Source organism: Octopus bimaculoides, chromosome 1 (assembly GCF_001194135.2).
Source record: "Octopus bimaculoides isolate UCB-OBI-ISO-001 chromosome 1, ASM119413v2, whole genome shotgun sequence".
Lineage (NCBI taxonomy): Eukaryota > Metazoa > Mollusca > Cephalopoda > Octopoda > Octopodidae > Octopus > Octopus bimaculoides.
The window spans coordinates 127,741,091-127,750,846 of record NC_068981.1 but is presented as its reverse complement, the minus strand read 5'-3'; the positions used below and the strand labels follow the sequence as shown (position 1 = coordinate 127,750,846).

At 36.1% G+C, this 9,756-nt stretch overlaps 1 long non-coding RNA gene across 1 annotated transcript; it reads right to left on the bottom strand.

Annotated features, from left to right (window-relative positions):
• Positions 1-1,911: 1,911 nt before the first annotated feature.
• LOC106870827 (uncharacterized) lies at positions 1,912-6,869 on the bottom strand. The gene is made up of 2 exons (XR_001409582.2): positions 6,444-6,869; positions 1,912-2,482 (listed from the first exon to the last, which is right to left on the bottom strand). It is a non-coding gene; the product is annotated as an uncharacterized LOC106870827 (long non-coding RNA).
• Between the last annotated feature and the right edge of the window lie 2,887 nt (positions 6,870-9,756).

Below are 9,756 nucleotides of genomic sequence, written 5' to 3'. Positions count from 1 at the left end.
TATATAGTGCGTGCGTTTATTTGGCGAAAACAAATGACCGTCCCGAAATACAATATACAAATAAATATATATATATAAACATATCCGTATACAATATATGTATACTTATGTATGCATATATATATATATACACAATAGCAGCCATAATATAAGGGTCAGTAAGAACAAGTGTATTGAAATAGTTATTATAGAAGATATTTAACACATATTTAGATATATCTAATATCTATCATTCGTGAAAATTTCAAGTGAATGGAATAAATATTTCGTAAGTTATGAGGAAATAAACAAATAATCTTCCAAGCTGCAACGGCCAAAAGTTAATGGAGAAAGAGCAAAAAAGAAACCCTTACTATTGATATTTTGTGAACATCCCTTTACTATCAATGACATCCTGACATCTGGCATGTTAATTCAATCCTGTGGTAAATCACAGGACTGAATCAATTTCTTGCAAAATGATGGAGTAATATTGTTCCATTCGGATTTCTCCTTCACGCTCCATCTCCAATAATTTTCCAAACGTTTTCTATAGGGTTGAGATCGGAATTTTGAGGTGGCCAGTCCATGAGATGTGGAAGGGCATGTCTAAGAATCTGTTTGTAGATTTCACCGTTGACAATCCCTTGTAGTCGAAGAAATGGACCAGGACAAGCAGCAGAAATCACTCCAGGTACCATTACACTGCCTCCTCCATATCTCACTGTCTTCTTCACACATGCACGAGATAACCTTTTGCCACTTCTTCGTCGGACTTACATCCCTCCATCGGAATCAATCACATTAAACTTCGATTCGTCGCTAAAATGAACCTGCGACCACTGTTCTTCTGTCCAAACATGTTCGTGAGCGAAACGAAGACGGGCTCTTTGATTCTTCCTGGAGATCAGAGTTTTCTTTGCCGGTGCCTAAGCAAGCAACCTAGAACCTCGAAACCTCGAGAAACTGTTTTGTGCGATACGTGGACATCGGAAGTGGAGCTAAACTCGCAGGATATCTCAGCAGCACTCTTAAACCTTCAGTGACATTCTAACCATAATACGATCCTTGGTAAAGTTTTACGAGGCTTGTTTACCACTTAATGGATGTTGTGTAAGAATACACAAATACTGCGATATTTACCAAGAGAGGAAAATCTTCATGTGGTACTTTTCCTTTTCTTTTTTTTCTTCTTTTTTTTGTTTTGGTGATGTGCATTTATGCACCAGAAAACCATTTGTTTATGGAAGACCAGCAGTCACCTATGCATACCAGCTTCTCCTCTCCCCGTCACCGATGTTGTCCAAGGGAAAGGCAAAGGCCAACACAGCTTGGTACCATTCACGTCGCAACTCATTTCTACAACTGAGTGAGCTGGAGCAACATGAAATAAAGTGTCTTGCTCAAGATCACTGCACACAGCCCGGTTCGAAAATCGAACTCACTACATCGCGATTGTGAGACCGACGCTCTAACCACTGAGCCATGCACCATCACATACATACATACATACATACATACATACATACATACATACATACATACATACACATAAACATACACACACGTCTCTCGTAAGCGAGTTTGACCTGCTAGCACGTCATACTCTATCGTGAGCAAATATAGACACCTTCTAAGGCCAACAGACAGTCAACAGTTAGAGCGAATATGAGTACGTGTGTGTGTGTGTGTGTGTGTGTGTGTGTGTGTGTGTGTGTGTGTGTGTGTGTGTGTGTGTGTGTGTGTGTGTGTGTGTGTGTGTGTGTGTGTGTGTGTGTACACGAATTGAATTAAATGGCATTAAAAACAGATTAACTTTTCTATAGATATGAAAAACGTTGTGAGGAATGATATGAAACAGAGATACATGAGGTACTGAAACCAAATTAAATATACAACAAATAGATTATATTCACTTTCGTATTTCAGTCATTTAAGATATCATATTAGTCGCTTTATTGGTTGGAATCGAGTTACACTAATAAAAAAACCAACATTGATAGTAGCGAACACATAAGGAAATTAGAGACTAATTGTTTGATGGGAAGATGTCTGGGTAACAAAGTTAAAATGGCGATGATTGATACGTGTTTTAAGATATAGAACTGTTGTAGTTCTATGTAGTCTGTTTTTACACTTCGTACGTAGCCATTAATTCCAGAGAAAATCATGTTAGCCATGCAAGCTGCTTAGTAATCAAACAAATACCTAAATTAGTAGCTTGAAGTCAAAATATTTTCATAAATCTGTTGAATTTCTTGAAACGTATAATAATGACATCGGTCTCCATAAATTCAGTTCGTAAACAGTCGATAGATATTTAGAATTGCACACAATAAGAAAAGACAGTTCAACGATAGTGCAATGTTGGACTTCGAATAATGAGCTAGTGTTCTATTTCACCTTTCAAAGACGATATTTTTCATAGTCCTGAGAAGTATAACATCGAAGTATTTCCGCGACATTTCTCTGTCTTCCTTCCCTTGTATGCATCACTATTTTTCTAAATAGAAAAAAAGATAGATAGATAGATAGATAGATAGATAGATAGATAGATAGATAGATAGATAGATAGATCGACAGACAGATAGACAGACAGGCAGACAGACAGATAGATAGATACATACATACATACATGCATGCATGCATGCAAACATACATACATGCAAGCATACAAACATATAAAATTAACATACATACGTGTGTATATGTATATGTGTATATGCATATATATTTATGCTTTTATATGCATATATTTCAATGCTTTTATATGCATATATATATATATGTATGTATGTATATGTATATGCATGTGCGTGTGTGTGTGTGTGTGTGTGTGTGTGTGTGTGTGTGGCAAAACCTCCCTAAACTAGAAACCCTTACAAAAGTACTACCCTTACCGGAATTAGAATGCCTATGAAGGACAATCATACGTCACCGTATAATATAATATAAACAACAAAACCACCATAAAGCAAGAAACTTAGAACCCTTAACAAGTTCAGTCCAACGAGGACTAGAATTTCAATGAAGGTCAACTTAGAACCACGTGAACACAAAATACAAAAGAGTCAGTCAACAAACACATCAAACGTGTATATCTTTCATTAGCTACCTAATGAATAGCATTATAGTTTCGACTCCTGGACAGTACCATTCAATCCAGTGATGTCAATAGCGCTAAAAACATAAACATTGCTTGATAATTAATAGACTAGAACAAATTTGTAGAAAGGCGTATGAGAATGTCAAGAACGGGTTTTGCTTTGAGCATGTGCTTCTAGACTGGGGAAGGAAGATGAGGAGAGAATGGCCATGGTTTTTGTTCAGACGAACAGCCCTCGAAAATCTACTCCTTTCGGCGAAATATTTCTTGTTTAAGATGTTTGTTTCTTCTATCCTATTGTTTGTTTCTTCTAACCTATTGCATGCTCTTATGTAACTCCACACTGTATTGTATCATCCTGTACCGTGTTTGATCCCTTTGTAAACCCTTAATGTTCAATAAAGAAATCATCATGATCATTAAGGCGGCGAGCTGGCAGAATTGTAGCAGCATTTCGTCCATCGCTACGTTCTGAGTTCAAATTCCGCCGGGATTGACTTTGCTTTTCATCCTTTCAGGGTCGGTAAAATGAGTACCAGTTGTTATCGACTTACCCCCTCCCCCGAACTTGCTAGCCATGTCCCAAAATTTGAAATCATTATTATTAACATTATTATTAAGGCGGTGAACTGGCAGAATCTTTAGAGCGCCGGGCAAAATGCTTAGTGACATTTCGTCGCTACGTTTTGAGTTCAAATTCTACCAAGGTTAACTTTGCCTTTCATCTTTTCGGGGTCGATTAATTAAGTACCAGTGAAACATTGGAGTCGATGTAATCGACTAGTCTCCTCCACCAAAATCTCAGGCCTTGTGCCTTTAGTAAAAAGGATTATTAATAGTATTATTATTAAGGCGGTGAGCTGGCAGAATCGTTAGCGCCGGGCAAAATGCTTAGCGGCATTTCGTCCGTCGCTACTGTCTGAGTTCAAATTCGGCCGAGGTCGACTTTGCTTTTCATCCTTTCGGGGTTGATAAATTAAGTACCAGTGAAACACTGGTGTGTCCTCTCCCCAAAAATTTCAGGCCTTGTGCCTTTAGTAGAAAGGATTATCATTATTATTTAGGCTGCGGGCTGGCAGAGTCGCTAGCACGCCGGGAAAAATGCTTCGCGGCATTTCTTACATTCTGAGTTCAAATGCCGCTTAGGTTGACTTTGTTTTTTTTGTTTTGTTTTTTTTGCGGGGTTGGTGAAATAAGTACCAGAAGAACACTGGGGTCGATATAATCGACTTGTCCCCTCCCCAAAAATTTCAATTTGTGCCTTTAGTAGAAAGGATTATTATCATTATTGCTACTACTAATGCTGTTGTTGCTGCTACTGCAATTAGAAACTGACGCTCAGAAGAAACTGGTATGAAATTTGCCTTCGAAAATTAAACATCAAGGCCCCTTGAGAAGAAAAATGTTAATAAACTCTAGTCTTATCATGATAAATAAAATGACAGAGATAAGTGAATTATACCAAACACATACATATAGAAATATTTAGAAATTAACGAACTAGATCACACAAACGAACTGAAAGCTAGGAAGGAATATTATAGTCGGATTAAATTAATACTCGAAGCAGAACTAAATGGATAAAATAAAGTGATAAATATCATATCCTAACTTAGCTAGAAATAAGTTTCAGATAGAAACTAAATGAATTAGCAAAACTGGATACAAAAATAGACACAGTAACGACTATACCACCAGAAAGCCTACAAAGAAAGATTGTATTTATTATAAATTCTTGTGTATATATACAGCTTATGTATATACACACATTCATACACATTCTGTTTTTACGCCTGTCCTCGCCTATCATGATTGTTGGGTAGTGACCGAAAGAGTACGATCGCGAATGGATTGTGAGTGGTTGAAATGGGGTTCCTCCATGGATATCAGGGTGCGTAGCTCGGAGATCAAGGAGTCTCTCCAACTCGATCCGCTACTCATCTGCATTAAGAGATAACAACTCTGGTACTACAGACATGCGATTAGAACGTCACAGGAAAGAATCACAAGACGGATTCTTCAAGCCGAGCCAATCGGCAGGAGACGAAGAACGAGATGGTTGGATAATATCCATAGTCTCAGTTGGTCACGCTTAGAAATCCAGCTGGAGAGTCCAAAAATGTTTGTTTCTGAGGAGGTGCTGTAGTACTCTACCCACATAACCATCCCAGGAATAGTAAGTTGAGAAGATGGATGTATGGATGAATAGTGTATATATATTTTTATTAGCTTTACAGCAACTTGAAAATTTTTTTACAAACTATCTGCAATAGGAACAAAACTATTTAGCAAAGATGCAAAAGCTATTTTCTGTCTTCTGGGAAGCCAACAAACACAAAGCATATATACAGAAGTAACATGTATCTGCTGGGATAATTAGAAACAACAACAATCTATTCATAAAATAAAATCTGAACTTAAAATGAGATCACAAAACGTCATGTTAAAATATTGACCAAAAGAAAAAGTCTTCTACAAGAGAAAAGCCCAAAGAATTCACCGAAAGATAAAATCAGAACTGACTGAGAAATGCAGGATTTAATGCTGATGCTGAAGGATCGCGGTAAAAGATGAAAGCCTTCCTACTAGAAACTAACCAAATCATATAATGATGCAAAATACAAAAATAACTGCGGGAATATACAGGAGCTATGATATGAAATCAGCTATATTGTTTTTGACTGATCAGCAGTCTTACCTAAAAAGATATGTATACACACACACACACACACACACACACACACACACACACACACACACACACACACACACACACACACACACACACACACACACACATATACATACACACATACACACACACATACACACACACACACACACACACATATACACACACACATACACACACACATACATACACACACACACACACACACACACACACACACACACACACACACACACACATATATATATATATATAGTCGTCTAAGAAAAATGTAGGCGCCCGTACATTTGTCAACAGAGTGGGTATATTCAATCTTTATAGCATGTAGTATTATTGATCCATTGATCCACTTTATTACTTTGTTTCTGTGCGAAACCGATGGATAAGATCGGTTGATAGTAGAAACATATGCCACAAAAAGATCCAGAGAATAACAATGGGATCGTATAACAATGGGACGTGCCGATTCACACAGACAAATTTATGAATTGAAATCTACAAATCTAGACATTATTTACTTTTATGTCCTGACAATTTGATTTCAGATCCCATACCAGTTGACTTTGCCCTTCATATTCCATGGAGTCGATAAATAACTACCTGTATTTTTGCTGATTCAGTTAACCATATTTTTCCCCCTTTAAAAACATTGGTCCTTGTACTTACGTTTGAGTGATAGATTTCCTCCATCGCTCGATTTAACACCGCTATTTGGTCCTTTTGGTGCCTTCAGCATTCCTATTGGCAGGCGACAAAGTGGCCTTACAATAGGAGTCTGACGAAATGCTTTACGATATTTTTCTGACTCCCTAAGCCCTGAGTTCTAACCCTACGAGGTCAACTTTGCTTTTTGTCCTTTTGTAGTTAATAAAAAAAACACCAATGTAGTGATTTGACAGAACTGTTAGCACATCAAACTGGATGCCATGCGGTATTTGTTCCATCTCTTTGCATTCTGCGTTCAAATCCTATGACCTACTTAGGTGGTAGTCTTAACTCGTTACCAGCCGTTTGGCATCTTATCAGCCGTTTGGCATCTTACCAGCCGTTTTGACATCGACTTGCTTACGGAAAACAACTTCCAGGCCGGATTCGAAAAGTGGCAGGAACGCTGGGACCGGTGTATTGCTGCGCGAGGTGTCTATTTCGAAGGAGATGACGTTAAAACTTAAGTAAATAAGTTATTTTGTATTAAACATATCTAATCTAGAAACCTTTTGATACCACCCCGTATAATAAAACATTTGAGTCAGGTCATCCGTCTCAGAATGCCTTCTTCCTATCTCCAGCCTTGGAGATTCTGAAAAGGCATCCACTGAATAAGTAATTAAAAAATTATAATCAAATACAAACAGGATAAAACGTCACCAAATCGATATTCCAATACCACTGAATAACAATATATCACTAGACGACATGGGAAATATAAATATCTGGAAATATAAAGATCTGGAAATAGAATGTAGTTACTAAAAGCAGAAACAACCTCCACAGTGGCGCTTAGGGTATAATAATAAAGCGAAGCAAACAAATACATAACCAAAACACCATTTCTTACGCATATAGGCAAAATAAGCCAATCAGTGAACATCTATATGAACTTTCCATTAAATAGAAAAAGCAACAACATTTTCCTCGGATCACTTCTTATCATTAAAAATATACAAAGGACGCCCTAGTAATTATTGTCCAAGTTACAGGGCTAGTAGTAGCAGCAGTAGTACGGGGGCATTTGCTGTAACAGCGCATTGCTGCAAGTACCATTTGTTGGTGATTCTCTACTCCTTTGCACCTCCCAGGCAACAACCTTCCAACTCATGAGTCTGTTCGGATAATCTCTGCTGGTGGGGGTTTTACTAAGTCGGAGTGCAAATCCTACTTCAGCCTCTTTTAGTCGCCTTTTACGACACGCAGAGAAAAAGTTGGAGGTATTCTTTGGTATGCCTGTCCTCACACAGTACTAGAGCAACGTGAAATTAAATGTTTCGATCAAGAACACAACACACCCTCCAATCTGGAATCGAACCTACGATCTGACAATGGTGAGTGCAACACATTAGCCACTAAGCCGCACACCTTCACAGGACTGGTCTGAAAATAAATGATAGGATGATCATGGCTGGAATGCCTTTGTTAGTAGGTCTGCTATAAACAACAATTAAAACAAGGCATTGTATACATATCAAATAGAGAATTTTTTTTACTACTATAGAACAAAAATAAATCATATATACAAATGTGTGCATGTTTTTGGCTGATCAGCAGTCTTACCTAAAAAGTTATGTGTATACACACATACACACACACACACACACACACACACACACACACACACATATATATATATATATATATATATATATAGTCGTCTAAGAAAAATGCAGGCGCCCGTACATTTGTCAACAGAGTGGGTATATCAATCTTTATAGCATGCAGTATTATTATTTACTTATTTTCACACACACACACACACACACACACACACACACATGGATTAATAATAATCCATAGAATCAGTTTAATAGTCGTTCATGTACTTAATTATTTACTTATTAGGTGGTTTCTATAATAACTTCTCTGGGCATTTACTTATGGAATGCTGGAAAGATAAACATGCTATCTATATATTAATTATAAGCCAAGAATCAGAAAAAATAAAGATGTGTACAGATACACACATATTTACCTATGTGCACACAAGCACATATACATAAATATTTATACGTTTATATGGATATAGTATAACCATCTCGCATAGACTTAAGTAACTAAAACTTATCTATCTATTTACGAACAAGAAAGATAACAATTTATAAGGGATAAGAGGTTAATAGGTTATGCACATATATGCATATATACATATATGCAAATATTTATACGTTTATATAGATATAGTATAACCATCTCGCATAGACCTAGTAACTGAAAAATCTCTATTTAAGAACAGTAACAATTATAAGGGACAAGAAGTTAATAGGTAAGAATATCAATGTAAGAAAACAAAATAATAATAATTTATAGAAAATGATAAGAAATATATATAACTTACATTTAAATAGGCGGGGTATTAAAATTTGAGGTAGTGAAGAGATAATAGTAACCCTAAAAGAGAAGGTAGTAGGTATGGGAGTAGTGAAGGCAGTTGGAGGTATTCCGACCGAAGAGATTTTATAATTTTCAGTGTTACAGGTACTATTACATATATGATTTTGTAGTTTCAAGGAGGTATATGATTAGGAGACTGACTTACATAAAAGCCATTACAAATATACATAATATGATCAGTAGGGTAGAACATCATAGAAAAGAACAACTAGTTTAATCACCAAAAACATGATGAAGTCAGACTAACTAGGCAGAGTTTTCATGGGATAGTAATTACATAGAGCATATAGCACAACACATACCATAACATATAGCTTATAACATATGCAATGTAATTTAATTCACCATATAACTCAATATCCCATGATATATATATATATATTTATATATATATATATATATATATATATATATATATATATGTATGCATATCGATATATATATGTAAATTAAGAAATGGAGTCAAACGTAGGTGTTATTCAAATCTTTACACTTCCGACATATGTTTCGAAGAAAACATTGATATTATTCCAGAGGAAATAAAATGATGCAATCATTTTTTTCCCCTGATGAGATGATTGCATTGTTTTACATCATTTTATTCCCTCCGGAAAAATATCAATGTCTTCTTCGAAACATATGTCGGAAGTATAAAGATTTGAATAACACCTGCGTTTGACTCCATTTCTTAATTTATCTATGTTATACAAAAACATTTCATTTAACCATGAAATTTCTACCTTTATAAGCAGGGTGTAATGCCCTTGGCATTTAACTGAATTTTTGCTACCCTGGTAACTATTTTTTTCCGTATTATTTGTATACATTAAGAAAGTACACATACACACACACATAGATAGATAGATAGATAGAT